Source organism: Furipterus horrens, unplaced genomic scaffold (genome assembly GCF_987537825.1).
Source record: "Furipterus horrens unplaced genomic scaffold, mFurHor1.1.pri manual_scaffold_1, whole genome shotgun sequence".
In the NCBI taxonomy this organism is placed as follows: domain Eukaryota; kingdom Metazoa; phylum Chordata; class Mammalia; order Chiroptera; family Furipteridae; genus Furipterus; species Furipterus horrens.
The window spans coordinates 212,718,965-212,744,017 of NW_028327171.1; the positions used below are offsets into that span (position 1 = coordinate 212,718,965).

General features: G+C 45.5%; 1 protein-coding gene across 1 annotated transcript in view; it reads left to right on the forward strand.

Moving 5' to 3' along the window:
* The first annotated feature begins 1,391 nt into the window (after positions 1–1,391).
* CAB39 (calcium binding protein 39) overlaps positions 1,392–25,053 on the forward strand; it is a 70,359-nt gene continuing 46,697 nt past the window's right edge. The window contains exon 1 of the mRNA XM_090284927.1: positions 1,392–1,532. The gene's annotated coding sequence lies outside the window, so the exon portion shown is untranslated. The remainder of the gene's footprint in view (positions 1,533–25,053) is intronic.

The window sequence follows — 25,053 nt, forward strand, 5'->3', positions numbered from 1 at the left end:
CCCAGCTGAAAGCCTCCTGCCCTTCAGTCTGGTTTTCACAACACAACCTGCGTGATCCTTTTAAAATGTCAGACCACATCCTTTCTGTGCTGAAAACCCTCCAAAGATCTTCCCGCCTCATTCAGAGTAAAAACCAAAGGCCTCATTTCAGCCTATGTGGGCCCTGGTCTCTGCCTCTTCTCTCCCCCAGGGATGTCGCCTTGGTGGGGTCCTTGCTGCTTGCTCCCTCTGCCCTTCCACGCACAGCATGCTCTTTCTTCCTGCAGCTGCTACCTGTACAGGAGAGCTATAAATAACAACACCCTGCTCTCTCTCCCTTCCCCGGCCTGTGATGGTTTTCTCCACAGCACTGAAAACCATCCATTGTCACACAGGTGCTGGTTTATTCGTTTACTGCTTGTCTCGGGAGCAGGGACTGTTTTGGGTTTCTGCCCCACCACCTAGGACAGTGACTGGCGCGCTGTAGATGCTCAAAAATCCCTGTCCGAGCACAAATACAAAAAAAAAACCCCCAACAAATCAACAGAAAGAAACAAAAATATACACGTCGGCGTTTTTACGGTCCAGATTCTGCTCTCTGGGCTTTGCGATGCATTTTCTCATTCATTCATCCTCATTAGTCTGCATTCGCGTGCTGGGGGGGGGGGGCGGGGGGGGCAGGGCACCCAAGCGTAGGGACAGGAAATAGCCCATGGAGACTACACGGTGGCGCTGGGGTTTCAATCCAGGCTGCTGAATCCTATTAATCTGGATCATTCCATCCACGTCATCGCATCACGCTCTGTCTGAGGATGCCAAAATGGGAGTTAGCTGTCCCTCTCAAGGATGACGGACTCCATCTACGCGAAGCCGGCTCTCGGTCTTCAGCAGAAACAGAGCTTTGTGAAGAGCTGAGGAAGTGGTCCTGGGAAGCGAGCGTGAGAGTCCCTCAGGGAGCGCGCTCAGACAGAAGAGAAGGGGCTCAGCACCGACATTTCCGTGGCCGATGAGACAAGAGGAACTCCCTTCCCAGCTTCTGCTCTTCTCCGCGTCCCCCTCCCTCTTCGGCCTCGGCGGGGACTCCGGCGCTGAGTCCTCCCGGCCGCCAGGGGGCGCCCGAGACCGAAGAGGGGCGTAGCGGCGCCGCCCGACGTCGCGCCCTCGGCGGCTGCGCAGTGCGCACGTCAAAGCCGGGCTCGGGACGGGAACGGGGAGCGCCGCGGCCTGAGAGCCACTGAGCCTCCGGCAGCCAGGCGAAGGCGAAGGCGAAGGCGAAGGCGGTGCCGGGCCCCGCAGCAGCAGCCCGGACGACTGAGCGCAGCAGTGCGGCGGCCGCCGCGGGAGCCCCTGGGCCGTCGTCCGCCCGCGCAGCTGCCGCCGCCGCCGCCGCCGAGGTAGCCCGCTGCCGGGAGCAGGAGTAGGCGGAAGACAACGGAGGGGCCGAGCGCCGGAGCCGCGCCGCGGGGACCGAGCGAGCAGCCCGAGGCGGCGGCGGCCGAGGACGGGGACGGCGACGACTCGGAGGCGGAGAGGAAGCCGCCGGGCCCATCCCCGTGAGTGACCCCCGGCCCTGCCCCGCTCCCGGCGCGGACGCCCGCCCGGCTTCCGCCTGCCCGGCCCCGGGGCTGCCTCCATTTTCTCGGGCGGCTGCGGCGGCGGCGGCCCGGGCCCGGCCCCCGCGGCGAGCCTTCCCCGCTGGCCCTCGCCGGTGCCGCGCCCAGGGGCCTGCGGCGGGCTCTGGGCGCCCCGGGCTCGCCTGCCACCCTCCCGCGGCTGGGGAGCGTCCCAGGCCGGAGTCCGGAGGGCAGGGCAGGGCGGCCCGGGCCACTTGTCACTCCCGCCCAGCGCGGCCCCCGTAAACTTCCTGTGACCCGGAGGCAGGTAGCCTCTCCGTGGGGCCCCTGCCGGGAGAGTGCCTAACTGGTTTCTGGTGGGGAACCGTGCGGCCGCCGCGTCCCCGAGGTCTGTTGAGCCGGCCGGAGCGCTGACTGCGTGCGGGCGCCCCGGTCGTGCGCGCCCGAGGGATTCGAAGGTGAGCCGGGGCCCGCGCGGGCTCCCGCCGCGAGGCGCCGACGCGCCGGTGGGGGTGAGAGACCGGCCCGCAGATAACGCGAGACCAGCAAGGAGGCGATCGAAGTCCTGTGAGGGAACGGCCAGGTGCTAGGAAGGAGCCAGGGGAGGACCGGACCGGTCGCTCACTTCCGCCCGGCAGGAAATCTGGAGGGCTTCCTGGGCGCGGCGCTGCCCCGGGGGGTCTGGGCGGCCGGGAAGGGCTTGGGAGTGCAGGGGCGGCGCGGCTGCAGGACGCAGGTAAAAAGGCGTAGCCTAGACGGAGCGGACGGCTCGTGTCGTCGCCTGGGGCCGCGGGGGGACGTGGGGGCGGACTGACGGCGTGTTTGGGGGCCGGGTCCCCGAATGCTGGACACGAGCTGCTTGAGTGGCGTTCGCGAGGAAGCTCAGAGCTCGTGTCTCAGTGACTCACGAGCCCGGAAACGTAAGCGAGGGCATGTGGAAGGCGCTCTTGGGGAAGAAAGGCGAGGAGGCCCCGTCAGGAGCTGGCACTCTGTACCTCGAATGTAATGGAGTTTGAGATCGATTGTGACACTTTCCCAGATGCTCCAGTAAACCCGTGTCCGGGCTAAGCAAAGCTCCTTCTGCAGAAAGCTTCGCCAGACGTCAGGCTCTGCGGAGGCCGTGGAGGTGCGCGTTTAGAATAGCCCGTCGCCGCCTAGGGCGTTCCTGCCCCGCCGCTCCCTGAAAGGCGTCGCACTTCTCGCGCCGCGGACTGACGTTGGGATTTCTGAGCCGGCCAGGGCGCCTCTGAGATGACATTTGTGTAGAGCAGTCTAAGTTGGTGAGTTTAAAAAATCGTTTTATTCTGGGATAGAGAGTTGGACACAGAACCTTTTTATAGAAAGGTAAACTTTTCTTTATTTTTAGTTATGAAAATATTTATAGGAGAGCTAGAAGCAAAAACCATTAGCTTTATTCTGTGTATTTAAAAAAATTACTACCAAGGAAGTGTCTGTATTTGAAGTCTAGAATCTGTGGAAGCAGCTGAGGACCTGTTCGTTCCGTAAGCACTTATTTGTTGTTTGCTTATATGACAAGGGAATGGCTCACTTTTTTCACTTAAAGTTGTGAGATGCAGGAAGTACTGGAAAATTTCTTAGTTATTTTCTGTAATCTTACCATTTGTTTGGTTACTGTTAACATTTCAGCACATGTTCTTTTCAGTCTTTTAAAATTATTTTTCTTTACATAATGAAATGAACTTTATATATAAAATACTTTTATGAAGCTTTTTTTTGTCATTAAATATTTTCATATAAAATATTTTTACCCAAATAAAGGAAGTCTTCTTAAATGGTTTTTTTCTTTTTTTTTTTTCCTGACAAGGTTGCATTGTTTACATCAGATAAAATGCAGTAGTCATGCATTTTATTTAATAACTGCTACTGTGGACAGAATTTTTCCTAAAGGTTTCTTCTTTGAAGTATATTTATTAACTTCTTTGTGCAATTTGGATCCTGTGGCTTGTTGAATAAATTTTATTTGGATTGCATCTTGTCATCGGGTATGGAAGAGGTCACACATCTCTGTAATATGAGAGCGTGTACTTTTTTCCAAGGCATTATAAAAAGATTACTTTCATAGCTGGTGTGTCTTCTATATAGTGTGATGCATCTCCCATTTCTATCCCCTCCCCCACCCCCCACAAAAAATAGTATTTGTACTGGGGCCATCTGTATAGACTATCCACTTTTGATCGTGACATTACAAAGATTCAGGCTAGATTCATTTAGTTTTCTATTTCATTTCTTTAGTAAATATAGAGTTTGTCATGGAATAATTTGCTGATATAACAAAAGGGACTTGTTTTATTTCCAGGCAGTTCACTTTAGTTCATTAACATTTAGACTGCAGGTTCTTGTTTAAACCAGTTTTTCCCCTTGTGCTTTGCATTCTAAAATGTATTAATGAGGTCTCTGTTCCTGTTTCTAATGGCATATAAAATGAGATGCTGAGCTAGATCGTATACATTTTCATAAAGTCAATAGAAAAGAATAGCCGAGAAAGTTCAGTTTAAGTATGGGGTTTGGTTTTATAATTTGGTTTTATTTGAATCTTTATTTGTATTTTACAAATGTGCATGCCACAAGGCATCCTTTATTACTTTTGAATATTTACTAAAGGTTTTTCTTTAGGTCATCATTTGTAGGTCATAGGTTTCTGTTAATTTCTGCCCCACTTTTCTAAGAGCCTTTTTTTCCAGGAGAGGTTGATCACTGATCATTCAGTTTCACCATTTGCCATAAAAATACAGACACAAATCCAAATTGTCCCCCCACCTGACTGCCATGTTACGCAAAAATAAAATTCAATATAGGGTATAATTTCACTTCAGGTAGTGTGTTCTGGTTACGTTTCTGGTGGTGTCTCTTTGAAAAATCCATCTTCCTCTTTTCTGTGGCTCCTTTTAATTAGGAATCTGATTTTATGAATGTTGTCTGGTGGTATAGAAATACAAGTATGATAGGTGGGGTCAGTATGGATAATGGCAAAATGTTGGTGAAACTTTGGTGTATGATAAAATTGTGGGAAAGACGATCAAATCTCTGAACCTCTGACTTAGATTGCTTGTGACTTGTTTGTTGTTTAATTATTCAGGTGTAAAGAACCTTGTATTTGTGTGAATGCATATCAAGCCAAGTAGCCTAAAAATTGCATGACACTTTAGGCTGGTGTTGGATCCATCTCTAGTTAAAGAAGGAATACGAGAGTCCTTTCTTTGAGTGTTTCACCACCCTAGTGACTCTCCAGCTGGACCCTAAAGCTCACCTTTATCAAAAGTCCCCAGTACGCGGGTAGGGCCACTGTCTCTACCCACTGCGTTTGTAAAGTAGACCAGCCCAAGAGGAAATACTCCGTGTTCCGCTTCTGTTTCCTGGGCCTTCCAAGATTACTGGAAGAGTATTGAGGGACTGAGTGGCCGGTGATAGACCAATGGTGATGAAATTCAGGTTAACAGCTCGTTGCCGTCAGCATTTGGTTTGAGGGTACGCATATGTGGGCTTCGTCCTCCGAGGTGCTATTTCTATGGCCCTGAGCTTCCTGGCCCCACTGTGCTTTTAACTTTCTTTCGCTGGAGATAGAAGGGATGTGATGAAGGCAGAATTGTGTTCTGTTGGCAGCTGTGATGTTGAGCTGGCAGAGGAAGAAGGAATGGCATTCAGAGAATTGCAAGAGGTCAGTCAGGTGTGAAGTGGCCCCGAAGGAGGGAGGTAGCTCCTTCCCTGGCCATTTGCGTTGGCAGTGTCTAGCACATGCCTGTTTGAATAATCCTTAATATGTTGTGTCTAACTTGAGATTTTGATACTCTGAACACAGTTTTTAGGTGCTGGTTGGTTTTTGCTTGTTCAGTGTATACATTTTCATATGCATAGTTACAAAGTTGAGAAAACCTAGTTACCCAGTGTTTAGTGACAGTCTGGTTTAATGATAAGTATTCCTTGGGAGCATTATCCAGCATATACTTTGTTGATCCCCAAGGACGTAGAATGTTATGTAACGTTATAACCTCACAACGCTTTCTTTTCCTAAAATGTTGTCGGAGAAACAACATATACACATTGTAGCTTGTTTTTTGTTTTTTGTTTTTTTTTTAACGAATTAATTCATTTTTATTTTATGTGCCCCAGGCATGAAACCGCGCTGGCTGCCAGCACAGGTATGAACTGAGGACTCGGCGTCTGCTTTGCCCCTGACTGATAGAGAGCAGCGCCACCTCTCAGGTGTCTCCTTGCCCATTGCCAGGGGGCTGTAGCTTGATCTTGATTAAGTGGCTACTTTATAACTTTGATGAACTGTAATTTGCTCTTTTACAGGGTGCTGTTAACATGTTAGTCACTGTTCTCCCCTCCACCTTAGAGTATGTATCAGCTGTATTTAGTCACAAGGAAGGAGCAGCACAGGTTTCTGTTCCCATGTCTGTAGTTAAGGCCCGCTCTGGGATTTACAGAAGTCTGAGTCAGTGGGTAAAAGCACAGGTGCAGCCCGACTTGGACTGTTGAACCCTAACCCTGTTTTGGGCTCTTAACTTTCGGCAAGTTCCTTCCCTTCTCTCTAGCTTAGCCTCCTTGGGCAGGGCTTGTAGGGAGTTTAAATGAGCTACTACATCTGACGTGCTTACAGCAGGGCCAGGCGCGTACCCGGTGCGGGACAGTGAGTTCCGTGATGGTGCCGGGGCCGTACACTGTTCGGGTGGGAGAGACTGAGCGCTTCAGAAGCTGGTCAGAACGGTTCTCTCTGCACTGGGGCGCGCGGGGGCCCACCTCACCTCGAGCGCTGTGTGGCTCCGAGCTGGGACCCGTGGGGCTTTCTGCGGAGTGGAGGCACTTGCTTAGGCTTGTGCAGCTTGTTAGCCAGGCCTGATGTAGATAGAGCCTGGTTCTCCTCGTTCTTCATCCAGTCGTCTTGAAAGAAATTGCTTTATACTTTATGCAGTAATGTCTTCTGGGAACCTTTTCAGTAACATTTACAAAGATTGCATTCACATACTAACCTCTTTGTCACTTAATTCTTGTTTTAAGATGTTGAATATACTAATGTCTATAATTATGCTTCAGCTGGCAAGTGTTTTGGGGGTGGTTGTATGAAGTTAAAAGTTGAAGTAGACAAAAATCAAGGGAGATGGACAAAAATAGATTGAGGAGAAAAACGACCATTTCAGCCCCATTAAATGTGGGGCAAACCTCTGAGGTGGGCATGCTGCCTCCCCGCGCCCTTGCAGACGGGAAGCCAAGGCGGGCGCTTGTCCAGGGCCGCACAGGCAGGGCACAGCCGAGCTAGGACTTGACCCCAGATCTGCCTCACTCCAGAATGTTCATTCTCATGTGAAATCGTTTTGTTTTCCTCGGTAAGTTCTTGGTTTCATGCTGACCATTCTTTATTTAGTACTTTAGAATGAAGTTTTGTAAATATAGCCTAATGAGGATTTTAATTTCTAGACAATAATCACACTTCAAAATACAAAATAAGGTGGTTTATTCTAAATGCTCTAGTTGTACAGAGTCATCATTTGATTAGTGGTTTATAGTTTTAGTTAGGCCGGTGTTTATTTTCCATATTAGTCTTGCCGAGAAGATGGGAGGCCTTGTATCACAGTGGGAGACGCAGGAGCCCGGGACCTGGAAGATCTGGCCTGCGTCCTGGCTGGATGACTAATCATGTCACTCTGGGCAAGTCACTCCCCCTTTCTGGGCGTCAGTCATCCCCTTATTACACTGGGAGGACCAGACTGCGAACCCTTCTTGTCTCTCTTGCTCTTATCTTCCGTGATCCTGCATGGGCTTTCTGACGTGCCTTTTTCGCCTGGACTAGGTACTGCTCCTTTGTGTCTGTGGTCTGAAAGTCAGTTTCTGTAGGAGAGCGTTTGGGCATGCACCTCGGGTGCCCCGTGTTACATATCACTGCAGGGTAGTTCTCTGCGTCAGGTAATGTAACATCAAAATGTGTATCTTTAAATTTTTTACTTTCATAGTTATGAATAAATGGTTAACGGCTGAATGTTACATAGTTGCAAAGTATAAGCTTTTAGTAAGTCAAGTTAATGGTTAACAAAGTCCTCAAGCCTCACATCAAGTTTTACTGTCAACTTCTTAGTACTCTATGCCATGAAGTTCTGTGAGCTCTTCGTTTGGGGAGAGGAAGACCATTAACCAAGACAGTGGGGATGGAAAAGAAAATGTAGACTCAACTTTGAGGATGTGAAGAGGAACGTGCATTAGATAGTGTTCCTTGTCTATAATAGGTACTGAGCCTCTACCTACATCAAGGTGGTATGCCGGCCTTGACCCCAGCATTGTGTCCAGCCCAGGGTTCAGTCACTGATAAGGAGATGACGGTGAGGTTCCCCTCCGCAGAGCATTCATAACTCCTTAAACATCTATTATGAATTAATTTGTTCCACAGGCAGTTTTTTTTGCCCATTATGCTGGGTCCTGTTCTATGTGCTGGTCCCTAAGTGTTCCTAGTCTAGGTAAGCAACTGTCCCCCTCTTTGATGGCTTGTTTTCAGCCAGTTCATTTACTTCTAGATTCTCCAGCAGGGAGACAATGTGATATTTCCAGATATTTTGGCTCTTTATTTACAGTATGGTTTTATTCTCTGTTCAGCCTTTGTTCCTCTGTATGTAAGCTTCATCGCAATAGATTTCCTATGTACATAAATTTTGTACAGAAGATTATAATACATTGTAATTGCAGGTTTCTTTTTACCTTTTTTCTTTTCACTCTCTTCTTCCCCCACTTCATGTTCAGAGTTATCAATATAATACATTGTTTCTCTACATATTTATTAAATGATACAACTTTGTAATGTTCTGATAAAACTGCTCAGCAGAGATGAACTACCTAACCAAATTACAATTTTCTGTGAATTTTATTTATCTCTGCTATATTTGGGCTTACTTGCTATAATAGCTGAAGCTTATTGAGACCCTTTTCCCATTAAGTTTACATAAAACAGTATTTCCCAAACTGTTTGCAGAAAACTAGTCTTACGAGAGATTAGTAGCTGTTGGTGGGAGAGAATGAAATTTGTGTTTGGGAAAACACTTGAGTTGAAAACAGTTAATCAAATTTTAATTTTAATGGTGGTTATATCATTGTTTTTCTGCGGAGCTTGTCAAGTTTTTTGTTTCTTACTTAGAGGGGAAGGAAGGGAAAGAGAAAGGGAGAGAAACATTGGTGGGAGAGAGAAGCACCGACTGGCTGCCTCTGGACCTGACCAGGGACCTGGCCCACAACCCAAACATGTGTCCTGATCAGGAATCGAACTCACGACCTTTCAGTTTTTACAGGACAACACTCCAACCAACCGAGCCACTCCAGCCAGGGCAGTGTTTTTAATAAGGTGCAATGGGACTGTCCAGGAAGGAAATATAATGTACAGTATTTCCCAATTTGCCAAAACACCCCCTCCCCTGGAAAATACCCGCAAACATCTGGAAGGAAGGTTCTTTTGGAACACAATTGAGAAACTCTTATTTACATACTTATTAGTATGGAATTCAAAACACTTACTTTTTGATTAGAATGATTACTTCTATCAGGTTTGGACTCCAGCTAAGGTTGGAATAACTTATTTTCAGTTTCATTAAGTAAAGGAATAAACACCTTAGGTCAGTAGCTTTTCAGTCCCTTTTTTTCTTTTTCTTTCTTTTTTTTTTAACTTCAACCCACAGTGAGAAACTATCAGTGACCCAACAGGTACATTAACACACTGTCAAAACTGGAAAAGAAGTTTCATGAAACAATACCTAGGCCTTAACTATAGTGATGAGAAAACTAAGGTCCAGCCTAGAGATAAGGGGCAGGGGGGTGGGGGGGAGCTCTAATCTTAGAATTCCTGGATTTCGTTTCTGGTTGTGTTGCCTTGGCCCGTTGTGAAAAGCCCGTGTGACCTCCAGGATAGAACCTGCCTGTAAAGCAGTCGTGAGGACTCAGTGTGTCTGATATGCTTGAAGTGCCCGATACATTTCAGCTTTTGTGATAACTGAAGCTTAAAAGCTCTTTCTGCTGCACCGTACACACACTTGCAAAAATATTTTAAGACTTTGAGAGTGTTGAAGCAGACTTCAGGTGAGCCTGGGCTCTGATCTGGAGCTGGGCGTGTCATTCGTTGTGACACCAGCTCTCTGAGCAGCAGGTTTGAAAATCGCCGAAAGGGCCCGCTTTAGGTCCGTTCGGCTCATAGTTGCAAATAGACTCCTAGTTGCTGAAATCTATGCTGTATTATTGTATATAATTTAAGCTATTCTTTTTTAACAGTACCTTAAATTTAGAGTAATCTTTCTTTATAGCATGTAATTAAATACGAATATGTACATACCTATGCCAGTGATTAATTTAGCATTCTTATCGTTTTAATTCACTGAAAGAAGACCAAGGTAAAAGTTGCTATTCATGTTTTATCCCTGTTTCTGCAGCTCTTTCATTCCCTCATCCTCCATATTTTATATTTCTGTTGGGGGGTTAATTTTGTAGAGAAGGGGCAGGTAGAGGAGATGAACATGGTGGGGACTGAGTCCAGTGTGCAGGCTGCTCTCTTGTCCTGAGCATCCCTGGCAGCCTCGGGCGACTGTGTCGCCTGCTGAGGCGTGTCATGTTGTCCAGCCCTCCGTGGGTGTGCCTCTGTTCCTTTTACTGCCATTTGCCCTCGGTGTGTCCTGACGTGGCTGGAATGAGAGGGCCAGGTCGGCATCCCCAAGGCGTGCCAGTTCAGTGGGAAAGTCGCATACGGAGCCTGCGTGTGTGAGCAGGAGGAGTGAAGTGAGAAGGGTCAGGACGGGGTGGGACGAGAGCGGGTTCCGGTGGCGAGTGTATTCTTGTGTTATTGTTTCTCTGTTAGTGTACTTACTCTTACTAACCTCCGTTTGCTGACCCTGTCACTGCTGACTTGGTACGTACATGTATGTTACCTGCTGGCATAAAGTTTAAGGCCTCCTTCTCTGTTTACCTCACTTAATCCTACAGTAACCCTATTTTCATCCCCGTATTTTCAAGTGAGTAAACGGAAGAAAAGAAGCTAAGTAGTTGGTCTGAAGACACCCACCTGGAAAAGGGCCTGAGGTTTAAAACCCTTGTCCCAGAGTGCGTGCTTGTAACCCTCCGTACCCTGTTGCCTCCACCACGTGGTAAAAGAATGTAGAGTCATCCTGGAACTTAGGAAATTTCCGTTACAGAAACAGCGGACGGCAAGTCATCTGGTGAGGATGCATGACACCCTGGGGCACAGACAACTTCCGTGTCACCGCGTCACTGTCTGCAGTCTTTGTGGAGCCGTGAGGAGAGGGAGCTGTGCGGGAAGGTTAGAGAAGCTAAGTACTGGTTTTCAGAAATAAAAAGAGTGGAGTCTACAGATCATAGAGACCAGACTGGACTACTACTGGGCAGATTCCAGAAGGGGGTGAGTCCTTAGCAAAGTGCTGCTTCCTGGAAGCTCCCATCCATTAGTATTTCCTTTCCTGGTAGGATTCTGTTCAATGTCTTTGATAGGCTGGGGCCAGGATATGGATGCCTGCAAGGATTCATAGTGGAGACTATTTGAAGAATTGTGTAATTTAAGTTGAAATGTTATAGGACTTAAAAGTCATTCAGATGTTTTCACAATATAATTTTACTTACGTTCACTGCACTAGAATATAACTGCGTAAGGGACTTCCTAGGCTGTGTGCGCGCCCCTGTGCCTCGCGTCTCAGGGAGGCAGAAGGAACTAGGACTGGGGACACGTGTGTGTGCGCATGGCAGAGGAGGCGCTTCCTAGTCCTGGGTCGTTAAACATCCTTTGTTCCTGTTCTTTCAGGTTGGGTGTCACCCTCTTATTGACTCTAGAGCTGGTCTTGCTCTTGTTCTGCAGACTCTAGGGAGTGAGGGGGTGGAAGCGAAGCTGATGGGGAGAGCTGGACAACGGGGGACGTTCATTCCTCTCAGAAGTGACACACTTGGGGGGCTGGGGGGACGGGAGCTTATTCTTCTTTAGCTTACGAAACTGTTTCAGGAGTAAAAGGAAGACGGGGGTGAGTGTTCTTAGCTTAGGATGTTGTATTTATATACAAGTGCCCCACAGGTGTTTGGAAAGGGCAAAACTATCTTTTACAGAGGCTTTTGTTTGTTGCGAGGAGGAAGGAGGAAGAAACAGAGGAGAAACAAGAAACGGGAGTACGTCTAGAAGGAAGTGACTAGAGAAGACACTGGGTTTCCATTTGTATGTCCCGGACAACTTGGAAAGATTTATCGATGCGTGTGGAGAACTGATTGCTTTTCGCAGTTGTCTGAAGTGGAGCACTTGAGCAGATTGTCAGTCGTGGACCGTATTAAATATATATCAAGGGTCACGGCCTCCCAACCAAAGAAAGGGTCGGACACTCCAGACCTAGATTCTACAGAAATTCGTTATTTTTAAAAATTTGTAAGAAAAAGTATCAGTAAACCATCTGACTTATTTTAGATCCTACAAAAATACCAAAAGATACCAAATTCATGTTTCAAAAATACCATAAACTCTTAGAAACCTAATAAAATATGAGACAACCTGATAAGATATTACAAAGGAAGAAAACTATGTTCCAGTTTTTCTTATGGAAGCAGCCATGCAAATCCTGAGTAAAACCAGCAAGTTTAATTAAATAGGAAATTCTTTTGGTTAGAGGACAAATAACAGGCAGCACTTGGTATTTACTGTGTGCCAGGCATTGTTCTAAATATATTATCTCAGTTAATTCTTAACAACCCTAAGAAAGAGGTTGTTATTACCCTCATTTTACGGATAAAGAAATTTAGGCCAAGCGGTTAAATGACCTACCCAAGCTTAAACTGATGGTAAGTCACAGAGCCTGGTTGTGACCCCTTACGGTGTGGCACCATTTTATCTCAGTATGTGCCAGGATGACGTGCTAATGCAGCAGTTCTCACCAATCCGGCAGGTAAAAGAATATCTGCCTTAAGGCAACAGCAAACAGCCTACTGATGGAATTCCCTTGAAATCGGAGAATAAAATAGGCATGCCCGATAACACTTGTGATGCTTGGTATTATCCTGGCCAAAGCAAGAATAAAGGGTATAACTGTTAGGGAAAATGGTGGAAATTAGCAATATTTGCAGATGTCACAATCTTAAGCTTAGGAGAACCAATAGAATTCATTGAAAAACTAAAAAGACTTCAGTAAGTTGGCTGTATACTAAATAAAGATATTTAAAAATTGGTAGCATTTTTCTTGCTAGAAATATCCAATTATAAAAATATTGGGAGTAAAAACAAAGGAACAAAATGTGAGATGCATAAGGTGGGGGCATCTAGATGAATTGTTTGGGTTCTCTCTGAAGAAAATTATAAACATAATTGAGTGCAAAATGACTTAAGAATGGAGAGTTACCGTGTTGTTGCGTGTGAAAACTGAATGAAGCCAGGCAAGAAACTTTCCCAAGTTAAATTATTGGCCAGCGAGTACAGTCAGATTTTTAAAAAGTCAACTTAGGCCCTGGTTGGTGTGGCTCAGTTGGTTGGACTGTCCTCCCGTAAACTGAAGGGTCACAGGTTCAATTCCTGGTCAGGGCGCATGTCTGAGTTGTGGGTTCAGTCCCTGATCAGGGCTCAAACAGGAGGCAGCGAATCGGTGTTCCTCTCTTACATGGATGTTTCTCTCCCTTTTCCCCTCTCTAAAATCCATGGGCTCGTCCTTGGGTGAGGATAAAGGAAAAAAATAAAAATAAAAAGTCAGCTAAGGCAGCTCAGTAAGTGGTATATATACATACATACATCAGCGGGGAAGGAGCAAGGGTTTGTTTTTTAATTGAGGTAGCATTGGTTTATACGTTTGTCGTTTGTTAGGTTCTTTAATTCTACATATGAGTGAACTCATGGTGTTTTTCTTTTCTTCTTTCACTTAGCCTCTTACCCTCAGCGTCAGTCCATGCTGTTGCAAATGGGAGGGTTTCATCTTTTCTGGGGCTGAGTAATAGTCTGTTGTGTAATATACCACATAGTCTTTCTCTGCTCGTCTGTCAGTGGACATTTAGGTTATTTTCCTACCTTGGCTGTTGTAAGTAATGTTGCAGTGAACATAGGTATGCGGTTATCTTTTTGAATTCGTGTTTTTGTATTCTTTGGACAAGTACTCAGAAGTAGAATAGCTGGGTCATAACTTTTGAGGAATCTCTATACTGTTTTCCATAGCGGCTGCATTAATTTCTTTCCTATCAACATTATTCAAGAATTCCCTTTTCTCCGCATCCTTTCCAGGACTTGTTGTTTTTGGTCAAGGCTGTTCTCAGTGTGGTTTGGATTTGCATTTCCCTAATGGTTAGTGATGCTGGACCTCTTTTCATGTGCCTCTTCACCATCGTACGCCTTCTTTGGAAGGAGGAAGGATTATTTAGCCAAAGGTTACTTAGACAATTGGTTTTTCTTTGCAAAAATCAACTTTGATAATTACCCTTTATGAAAATAAATCTGGTGCAAGAATGAGTTAAAAAAATAAAAGAGTAGAAAGAAGAACACTTGTGAATATTTCGCAGACCTTTGGATGAAGAAGCAAGCTACTGAAAGAAGAAAACCTAAGATAAACATGGGAAAAGATTTTACATGATGATAGACAAAGTGTTAATATGTATCTCAGAATAGTAACAGCTCACACAAACCAGTAACTGCCACTTATTAGTAAGCTTTTCTTATATTTGAAATGCCACCCTGGGCATTTTATTAGTTAAAATTTTAACAGTATTCCTGTCATTTTATAAATAATTGAGATGCAGAAGGTAAATGTCTTGCCCAAGGGTTTTGGTACACACCTCTGTTAAAAAGCACAACTGGATTCAGACTGGGGCCTGATCAGAGCTCCTGCTCTTAACCCACAAAGCACGCTGTTTTTCAGACTAATTGAAGGCTAAAACACTGGACAAGTAAGCAGTCAATTAGGATCGTGGCCAAATAAAAGAAGTGCAAATAAACAATGGGTGGAGGCCGTTAAATACTTTTTTATAAGCGCTAATGCCTAGGCTAGTAGGGATGCGTTGAGACGGGAGGTAAAGCAGTTTCACACACTGCCCAGTGGGCCTTCCTGAGAACTTGTTTGGTCCGGTGTATATCCAAAGTCTTAAGATGTTTATTTCATGTAAGGCAAGGGAAAATAAAATAATGTATATTTATTTTTCATTCCTACTGTGAGTGATCTCTTTTTAAAAATCTAGTTGTTTTATTAATTATGGTGATGGCTGCACAACTCTGAATGTACTAAAAACTATTGAACTGCATGCTTTAAATAGGTGAATTGAATGGTATGGCAATTATATGCAAATAAAGCTGTTATTTTAAAACAGCTAGCTATACTAGCTGTTGGGAGGAAGAAGAAAATAATTTACTTCTTGAATCATTGAATTGTTAAAGACATTGGAGCAAGTGAGACTTTTCCACTCGAGGCTGCGCTGCTTTGATGCAGGACGGTCACGTGACACAGTGTCACCACCTAAGGAAAGTGAGCTTAGTGCTGAGAACACCCTGGTCTTCAGAGGAGAGCTGGTAGCCCAGCGAAGCCATCTGGTAGCAGGGGGCTCAGTGTTTCATAGTTTCGGGGTTACCAGTCAGTCTTAAGACCACATGCTTGAGTTTTAAGAGCCACCGAACGAACACCTTACCTTCACTTACAGCTCAAACACACTCCCTCACTGTCGGTTTCCTTTTAGCCTCCCAGCTTGTGAAGATCCAGGGGTGTCTGTGAAATGTGTTTTTTATAATTTTCAAACACAAGGATGCATAAGCCAGGATTCACTGGGTGGGAAAAAAAGCTCACATTGAGATCCTGGGCTGCTGGGAAATTAGATCAGTTGAATCAGCCTGTTCTGATCCCTGCAGCAAGGAGCCGGATGGGGGGAATCATAATATTTAAGTATGTGCTTAGAGGTGAGGTGGCAACCCATTGACCCGCTGACCTGGAGCAGAGGAGTTGGTGGGAAGCTGAAGAACTACTTATACCCTGACGTAGACGTATTCCGTCATAACCCGCGTGAGTTGTAGGTGTTTACCGATTGGAAGTACCAGGTACTGCCCGGAGAGCTAGTCTTCATTATCACCAACACACATGTATATGCAGGTGACCCTGCGAGGCGAGGCTCTGCGTGCAGGGTGCTTTCCCCTCTCTAGAAAAGGGCGAGGAAGTCGTTTACACGCACAGAAGAGTTGGCGGGTCGCAGGGGAGGCAAGATAGCCACGCTTTAGTACGAGTGACCAGGTGCCCTGGTTTGCCCGTTGCCCCCACATAATTATTCATGGTGCCCCTCTGTGTTCCCCAGATCGTCCCGGGGTGGGTGATAGATTATGTTCACCAACATTTAGCAACTGCAAAACTGTTTGGATACCCCCTCCTCTCATTTTTTGATGCTGAGGGCACAAGGCTGTCTGGCGGATTCTAGGTACCTCTCCCTCCAGTTGCTTAATTTTGAGGCGCTAATTATGCAGCCAAGGAGCTGGCGCGGCGTCCGTGGGAACCAAGAGGGTTTCCGGTGGCTTGCTTTGACTTTCCTCTGAGAACGGTGATGCTCTAACTCAGAAATGTTCTGCTTTGCCTCAGTCAGACACGGAGAGGTTCTAAGTGTAAACACCACGTTTTCACCTGCGTTCACTCTTCCTCCGCCCGCGTCACGGCTTCTCAGGGACTGATGGAGAGGGAGAAGCTGGGGGCTCTGGTCTCCCCGTGGCTGTTGTTGAGCGCCGTGTGGCTCTCGGGGAGGACTGTTCAGGGAGCTGATATGCGCACCTGTGTCCATACACTTACATATTTGGGTTATCCTTAATTCTTTCTACTTCCTTTTCCTTCTTCCTTCCAAGTTGGAGAGCAGCTGTATCCAAGAGAAAAATCAGGAGTTTCACGACACCATCTTGAGAGTTCAGTTTAGGGAAACATTTGCGTGTGATTTTTATTTGCTTATATGATCTTGAACTTTATTCTCCATTTGTGAGAATAAACATACATGTCTGTTTTCAGTTGTTTTAATGTTTCTCCCTATGTCCTGCCGTGACACATTGCATACCTCCAGCCCCCAGAGTGGGTGTGCACAGTAGGCCGGGCCAGCTGGGGCGCTCGCAGGGGTCACTTGGGCACATGGCTAGGCCTGCCCTTTTGTAGCCGCCTTTGTAGGCTGAACCTGGAGCCTAGGCAGGAGGTAGCCCCTGTGGTCCTCGGAACTCTCCTGTTTCCGTCAACGGGGCAGAGATTCAGTGACAGTTCACCTCGGGGAAGAGTCAAACACAAGGGGTGGGGAAAGGCAGACACGCACCTGGGTCCCACGGGCAGCTGGGAGCAGAAACACAAGCTCCTTTGTGGCCGTGCCGTGTCTCTGCTTGCCCAGCGCGTCCTCCTGTGCACACCGGCTTTCTCCGGCCCGGCAGGAAGCCTGGCTGCCTGCGTCTCATTAGCGTTCTTTCCTGGAGCTTCGGCCCCTCGGAAATGGGGGTCTGCCTCCCCTCTTGGTTACTTTGCTGGGCCCAGCGCAGGTGTGGTGCTTACAGGACTATCGCCTCTCCTGTTGGAGCCGTGGTAATGGTGTGTGTCAGGGTGGGGTGGGGGGCAGTTGCCAGAAGAAGGTGGTTCTGGAAGCAATAAAAAGTCGCCCCATGACCTTCCTGTCGGTGCGGGTTGTTGGGGTTCTCGTCCTCCTATCTGATTTGCTTAGGTGCCCATGATATAAGTTGGGTGGACTTCCTGGGTATTGGGCCACAGTTTGCTTCCTATTATTTTGTCCTTTAGCTCTCTTTCAGCCTTAAAAACAGGCTCCCCCCTAGCTTCTCTGGCCATAGATCTCCACAGGACCCAGAGGGGTCTGTCAAGGACTGGGGCCCAGGAGCCCAGAGGAACCCCACCCCTCACTAAAAAGCCAGCACACTTAAATTAACTCAGCAACCCCGAAAATACAGAAGGCGGGACTGGGCGTTTGCTGCCCGGGGTGGGACCTGGTTCCGCTTTGTTAACCTGCTTTCAGTCTGCACGTTGGGTGGCGTCTTGGTTTACGGCGTCATTCTCCGCTTCCCTGGTGCCCTGGGCCTGCTGGCCCCACCCCCACCCTCACCCCCAGTCACGTTCTCATTTTCCCGATTTCCTCGAAGAACTTCAGGAGCATACAGGAAATGGGTTTGAACGTACAGCTCAGCTGTTAATTTTTGAATGGTACTTTTTACAGTAGTTGAATAGAATACATTTTCTGTAACTGGTTAAAAAATATTTTTTTGTAAAGGCAGCCACTTTTAGACCTTAATGTTTGTAACGCCTCACACATAATAAGGGCCTGGATAAACTTGGAAATACTTAAACTTATCTTTACCTCCAGGAGGGAGAACGAGAGGGCGTAAGCAGGCATCGCAGGCAGAGCAGGCGCTCCGGGGGCAGAGGGGGAGCTGCGTGCCCGCCTCACGTGGTCTCCTGCGAGGGGCCCGGCCGTTGGCTCCCAGGCAGAAATGATGGAACGTGGAAGGGAGGGGGTGCAAGGGCCTGAGCTTCATGTGCGCCACGCATGCTGGCTGCCCCGACACCCTCCCGCCGCTGGATTTAACTTAGTAACTCGTCCTCAGATAGGACGTCTCTCTAGCTGTGTTCCTGTTTCCACCTGAGCAAGGGGACTGACACCCGAGAGCGTGCAGTATTTAACAGATGTATCCTGCAGTGAGGTTAAAAGCCGTGCTCTCGCACTGAAATCAGCGACTTACTTTCCGTGTTCCTTGCCTTGCGTTTGAGGGAAATGGAAAGAATGAGGGGTATGATTCCTTTTCTCTTTCCTCTCTGTCCCATTCTTCCCCTTACCCCAAAGAATTAGATACAGAGCAAAATGTATTTGTGTGCAGGACTAGCACACAGATACATGCCTGTCTTCCACATGGGCTAGGTGAGGACCACGCATTTGGCTTTGAGTTTGAGTAGCCAGAACAAAGAAGAAAACAAGATCAATTCCAAGACCGTGTTGATGAGGTAAACAACAAACCAGCCACTTAGAAGAAGTGTAATTTTTCCAAGAACTGGGGCCCCTGGATCCCTTGTAATGCAGGCTCTGGGCTCTCGCGGGGTCTGCAGGAGTGAAGTACCTGAGTTCAGGTTTAAGGTATTTTAGTGTGAAACATAAGGAACGGTTTGAGGCTGGAGTGCAGTGAAATCATGACTTTTCTGATGCTCTGTAATTATTCATACCCCTGGACTTTTTATTAAATTGGCACTGGAGAAGTCCAAGTAATCACTCAGCTCTAACAATTAGCTGAGCTATAGTATTTGTCTTTGGAAATTGGACTTCCTTTTAAATCTAGTCCTGGTCAGTGTGTCCTTCAGAAAATAATGCAGTGTTTAACATGCAGACATATTTAATGGACAGGATATCATAAAGTAGTCATTTTTTAAAAACTGTTAAATGCCAGACACAGAAGCCCAAATATAAAAACGTGATAAAAGTGAAGCGTTTGGGCTGGAGAGGAGAGGGACCCGCACGTGCACCAGGCCTTAGAAAGAAGGCTTAGCAGCCACTGTCCGGTTCATGGCCAATGCCATTGTACTCTGGGAAATTTTCACAGTCACTGATCCGTGCACTCCACCATTCCCCAAAACACAGAAAACCTAATTTTAATTAACATTAACTTCCTGTTTGAGCTACTCAGATTTTGACAAGTTGGTAATATGGTTAGCTGTCACTTCAGCATTTGGGAGATCAAGTTAAAACCCAAAAGGTAGATTTTTGAGGCCTGCACCCAGGTGAGGTCTATATGTACGCTTCTGTGCAGATTACAGAAGACGTTCCTAAATATTTTGTTCAGTCATCACATTCACTTGAGTTAGCAGCATTCTTCTGCTGAAATAGTAAAGGGAAGACGAAATGTCACGTTCAAAAGTTTTGTAGAAAGAAACAAGTTTTTAATGTAAGTAAAGGTATCCATTGTCACTCTTCTGTTTCGGGGCCTCTAGCTGAAACTTAACTTTTTATTCTCTCTTGGATATAAGGTGTGTTTATTGTGCATTTGAGATGCAGCTTTCAGATTAAAAGGCGAGTTTCCCTTGTGACTGTGCTGGGATGTCAGCGCTCACCTGGAAACACCACTCCATAAAGTGTGGAATGTTCTCTGAGCAGTAAATGAAGGCATGTGGTTACTCTGTAAACAGAACTCCGGTTTATGGCCAGTTTTTCACTTTCTGCCTGCCTTTTTGCTCAGTACTTGATTACCCACCAGAGCTTGGTGAAATTACAAAATAGTTTTTGTTTCCTTATGATTGTTTAGATTGCTGCATAAAACTCTCCAGCCAATTGTAATACATTTTCCGACTCTTACAAAACACAGTTCAAGAAGTATCTCCTCTGTTGAAGTCTGAGGCCTTCAGCACAGAGTGCTCAGTCTGTCCTCTGAATTTGCTCCCCAGATCACTTTTGGGGGTTCTTTTCATGCTGCTTGGTGGCATGTGTTAATAAGCCTTCTGTAGATTTCAGTGCTCCTGTGTGCATGCCCTGTCGCACAGCCGTACTCTGCGTCCTGGAACACCTCCCGGGGAATGTGTCCCAGCGATGAGGCATGACCACATCTTGTGGTCCACCAGCAAGTTTTGGCTGTGGAATTGGGAATTTTTTTCCTCCCAAAGCACAAGCAGGAGCTTTTCTATTTGATCATGCCGATCATTTGAGAAATGAACTTCAGTTACTTCCTCTGGAATGAAATGTTTCATAGCCTCATTATCTCATCTAGAATTTTTCTCTCAACCCAGGACCAAGAAGACTCCACATGCCAGTTAGTGTGTCAGCATTGAGGAGAGGAGAGGATATATCGACTGTTAAGAGAGGAGTCTCAGAGAAATCATCCCTGGGTGCCGTGTTCCACGTGCTCCTCCACAGGGCCATGTCATTGTTTATTCTGTGACTCTAAATACTTCTGCTGGAAAAAGTCTATTTACACTAAATACCACCACAAGGTGGCCTTTGAGCAGTTTAAAAGGAAAACAGACCTTCCAATCTCCAACTATGGTGCTGTAGCTCAGGCTGGTTTTGTGGCACGTTGGTGCTTTTGTGGGCATTTGGCCAGAACAGAAATAGCAATGCTTGGACCTTGAAGGAGAGTGATTTTCCAGGTTTACATCTGATCCTCTAGAAGTAAGTTTTACAGTTGCAAACTTAAAAAAAAAATTGTTTTTCAGACTATTGTATGGTTCTTCATCAGATTGACTCAAAGGAAGAAAGTAAAAATCATTTCACCCTTCTCAGGTGTAACTTTTTAGGACCACAGCATTTATCTTGGTTGACACAGAAGATAATTTTGTAAAAGGCTTTATTTCATATTTGAACTTTGTTCATATTTTTTATTTGTTTACAGTTCAGGTTTGGACCATGTATTCTTTTTAAGGAATTATCTTTTTTAAAGAGCAGAACTGACTATTTGCTTTTCCTATTTACCAAAACCCAGGCGAGGCCATGGTGTTTACCCATCATCATATGGGCCATGTGTACACAGCCTTGTAGCAAAGTGAGCAGTAAATATAAGAAAAAAAAATGGGTTTAAAATTTCATACTTGAAGATTGACTTTCACATTTTAAAATGTGGACATAGATTAACCTTTCATAGTGTTAAAATACAGTGTTAATTTGTAAAGAAATAGCTGAAGTTCACCTGTTTTGAAACTAATTCTAAAACTATGATAATATAACTCTTAGTTAGAATACCCGAATGAATCAGTGTAGATAAAACTAAAGATAGCAGATCCATATAGATAAAAGACCTTTAAAATGCTCATGGAAACCAGTTATTTAGTTATGTGTCACAGATGTTTCTGAAGACTGCTTTGTAATATGAAACTATAATTTTAAGTCTTAAACCATGTGCTAAAATCTTTTGGCCTTGAAATATTTTGAGAAGTTCGGCAATGTAATAAGATAGCTGTCATTAATAAATGAGCTACTCAAATTAATTTTAAATCTGTTTTACAAACTGCAGGTTCCATCCTCTCAGCTGATTGTGGAATCAGCCTAGTGGGCTGACTAGCATTTGTAAAGGGAAGGTGCGGTGCAGGGGACTAAGGTAGAACGGCAGAGAATAGGGAGCGTCAGTGTAATTTTACATGGTATGGGTAAGTGCTGTTTGGTGATACTTTGTGTGGGGGAGGGTACTTATGTTTAATGTGTGAATATACGTGTGCCGTGAGGTCAAATCTGTAAGCCGTCACTACTCGTGGTAATGCAGTTGGGTGGCTTGGTGGCCTTGTGGTTGTTTAAATGACTGTACACACAGTAGAGAGTCATAACAGGCTTGAACTGGAAAGCTTCTGTGTTTGTGCCTTTACCAGGGAGCCAAGGAAGACCTGTGTGACTTGCTGGTCAGAGTTGTAGTTGACAGGGTTCTGGCGGGGAAAGCTAATAATACACTGGACAACAGAGTCACGATCCAAGACATAATTTGTGTCATACTGTGTGCTGAATCTAAACAGAAGCAATTTCATAGAAATAATTGTTCAGTCTGCAGCTATATCCCAAAATGCAGTAGGAAGCAGTGGGGGAAGATGTGGCCCACAATGGAACACGTGGAGAAGACTTCAGTCAATCAGATTGTTCCATAGAGAGCAGCCACATGGGGTGGGGGGGGAGATACGCCAATGTGAGAAACATCTCTTGGTTGCCTCCCATATGCGCCCCAACTGGGGGTCAAGCCTACAGCCTAGGTATGTGCCCTGACCAGGATCAAACCCTCAACTTTTTGGTGTGCGGGGGCAACACTCCAACAAGCTGAGCCACCAGCCAGGGCAAGGAGAGCATATTTGAAAAAAATAACAGCCAAAGGGATAATATTCATAATTATACAATATCCTGCATACAGGTTTATAAGAAAAAGACTCCAAGTCTAGTAGACTAATGAACAGTATAGATGTACAGATAATTTTACTAAGGAAATACAGGTGGATAATAGGCATGAAGCCATGTGCATTGTCATCAATAGCGATTCAAATCAAAAGAATTGAATTGATGAGGGGGTGGGAAGAGGTGGAGGTGAAGAAAGCAGCGTTTTTTTACTCGAACAGATTGGAAAAAGTCAAAAGCAAAGAAGGGGTTAATAGAGCCTAGTGCTGATAGCGGAGAAGGAACTGGATAAGGAACTGGCAGCCCTGGCGCTGTTGATAGCAGGGCAAATTGGCGGAAGCCTTTGGTACAAGTTAAGAATATTCACGTTTTGACTCTCAGACTGATATCCACTTGAGTCGCTCAGTCTTCTTGGCTTCTCTGCCCTGGTATCTGGTACACGGAACTGCACAGAACATTGTGTGCTCTTTCTGTGGCCAGAGCAGCCCTTTGTTCAGTCATTATTTATGAAAAACTGCTCTCCAAGGTGGGCAGGTCTGGGGTTGGTTCTTCAGTTTTTATAACGATGAAGAACTGACAAATATTTGGTGACTCCTGCGTCAGGTAGTGGAGAGAAAGCCAAGGAGTTTCTTTCCCTGTACCCGTTTTATATGAATTCCAGGACAACCCCGCTGGTCCCTTAAGGCAAAGAAAAGCTGGGCACGTACTGTACAGAAGGGAAGGGACGTAAGTAACGCGTTAGAAATAAGACGCAGTATGACCTGAGAGTATTTGTGCTGAAATAGTTACAGAGCAGTCTGCCGTGGTCCCGGGACCCCCTGCCGACTGATGAGTTGTATCGATCCACTGATTTCAGCTATGAAGGAGTAGTTTTAAACTTTGTTTAAACTTACAAGCATGAAGTCATAGAGCTCATGATACATTCTTCTCAGAGTTAAACTTAGCTATGTTCAGTCTGGGTAATACTTCTAACCATATCTTTAAGTAAATTCTAGAATTGAGTGGGTGTTTATACATGCCTTGCCTTGTTTCAGAAAGGATTTAAGGCAGCTTGAAATATTCTACTATACTTAATTAGTGTAACTTTTGTCTTCAAATTTCATAATGACTCCGTGGTATGCTGAAATCACCACAGTGTAATTTGACAGTGGCGGAACGATTTCCTCAGTAAGTGTTCGAGGTGTAACATTAGATTCCTGTTTGTGAAATGAACACACAGCTTTTATTTTTATTTTTATTTTTTTACAAGAGCTGATGTAGATCATGTAAAATGGCTTGTCTAAAAATCAGCTACTAAAGCAAAACCCTTTCCTATAAACAGGTATCTTTCATGCTTTGTTGCTCAAATAAAGAATGAATTTTACCATTAGAACATATTTCATCAATTTTCATAATTTAACATTCCCATATTTAATGTAAGAGAAACTTTAAGGATTAACAGAAATCCTATTTTAGAAGAAGGCAAAGTGAAATTATTTCTAAATATGTTTACTAAGCCCATTTCATTAAGTATTCATTCTTTAATTCAGAACAAAAGCTAATAATTTAAAATGGGATTTTTTTCACTAAAAATTTAATAGGAATACTATTAAAGATAGGTTCACATAAGAAATATTTACTACTTTAGATTACAAAAATGGAATTAACAGTCCACGTGACATATCTGATAGGTACATTTAGCTCCAGGATCGTGGAGAATGTTCCACTAACAATACTCTACCCCCACCCACACCTTTAAATTCTGAAAATGTTAAAAGAATTTAAAGTCTCTGAAAACATCTGGGTGTTTTTCTTCCATGTTTGGCTGGGGGCGGGGCGGGGGGGAGCATATACCTAAAATAACTCTGTTTTAGTTAAGACGGCGTTTTCCCAAAGGATGAGTGGATGGAGAAGCTGACAATCGCTCAGACCTGTGCTTGTGTTTGGGAGACTTGGATGGGACTAGAAAATAGTATGCAGTGTCGTAGCCTGGCTCTCCATGCAGTACCTTTGTGAGATTTAATGGGAGAGGATCTCAGGTTGTCGATAATGAGCGATAACGGGCCTCAGAAGCATATGAAGCAGGGGTATGGGCCAGTTTTTTATCTCTTAGTGGTAGGGGTCACTGGGTGGGGGGGCGCCCTTCTTCACCCTTGTTTAACTCACAGTGATTGTAGAAATTGCCTTTTGCCTATTTAGTCAGAGTTTTTAAATCAGTGTTTTTAAAAAGTCACTCAGTGAATGTATTTGTGGTTACCATGTTTGATAATTAAACCGTACTTATGTCATCCATTTCGAATACTTGGACAAATAAATACAAAGAGTAGAATTTGGAGTCAAGAGGCTCGCTGCCTTGAATCCTGACACACACACCCAATATCGGTGTGAAACGGGAAGTCACTGGGGGAGGGACCGAGCAGACGGCGCTTCATGAGGGGGAGGGCCGAGTGCGGGAGCTGACGCTGCTGTGCATGCCGCTGCTGTCTAGGCTGTTAAAGTGTCGGGGTGACTCCTGCCGAGCACCCAGGGCTGAAAATCATCAGCCTCAGCAAGACTTGCAAAACCCACTCCAGAGTCTTGTGTGCTCTCAGACACTTCGTTTTGGTTTGGACGTGGTTGATGCGCTGTGTATTTGGTGGCTTTGGTCTTTAACCAAAGATTCAGCTGCTTCCTAAAGCTACTCACGGTTTATTTTCATGGAGCTAAGTCAATGCATCTTATTGCAGCTAAGAAGAGC